The sequence below is a fragment of the Octopus bimaculoides genome, chromosome 3, assembly GCF_001194135.2.
Source record: "Octopus bimaculoides isolate UCB-OBI-ISO-001 chromosome 3, ASM119413v2, whole genome shotgun sequence".
In the NCBI taxonomy this organism is placed as follows: domain Eukaryota; kingdom Metazoa; phylum Mollusca; class Cephalopoda; order Octopoda; family Octopodidae; genus Octopus; species Octopus bimaculoides.
This window is the reverse complement of record NC_068983.1, coordinates 167,408,153-167,408,846: the sequence shown is the minus strand read 5'-3', so window position 1 is coordinate 167,408,846 and position 694 is coordinate 167,408,153. Positions and strand designations below refer to the sequence as shown.

At 36.5% G+C, this 694-nt stretch overlaps 1 protein-coding gene across 2 annotated transcripts in view; it reads left to right on the top strand.

Annotated features, from left to right (window-relative positions):
• The window catches only part of LOC106874672 (alpha-parvin-like), a 109,744-nt gene that overhangs the window by 20,288 nt on the left and 88,762 nt on the right, over positions 1 to 694 (top strand). The window lies entirely within an intron of this gene.

Genomic DNA, 694 nt, shown 5'->3' with positions numbered 1-694 from the left:
TTCACCTGTGTTTCATGGACAAAATCTTAATCTCTACTATGATATTCAGTTCTCTTTCTTCCAGCAGACAACACTTAGAGGTGTGTGTGTGTGTGTATCTCTCCCTGTATTTCCCTAAGTCTAGCCCCATTAGAAAAATCTTTAACCTCCAATCTATAAGATTTTCCTACTCCCACCACCACTAATATTGCTGGGATAACCCAACGTCTTAACAAAAAGACTTAGAAACCTACAATTAACTAACCTTTAGCATAATAACATATCTCACCCTAACCCCCATACCCATAAACCTCTTTACAAACACTGACCCTCATACCCACTATTCTAAGTCTATTACTGTCACCTGTACTGTAAACCTACCTCATAACCAAAATATACCTAAATACAGAAATAAAGAACAACAGTGATCCTTAGACCTGAAAGTTGCCATAAACTACATCCCACTGATGTCTCCCTCAATTCCCTAAATAAATACCATTTCTAATGCCGCTACAGATAATGAACATAACAGCAATAACAATCACCCCCCCCCCCCCCCATGATCCTATGCAGTGGCACATGCCCAACTTCCTGTCCCTTAGATAATCATTGTCTTACTAAAAACATTGTTTACAAATGCATGGTATCAGCTGCCAATTCTAACTATAAATTTGTGTATGTATATATATATATATATATATATATATATATATAT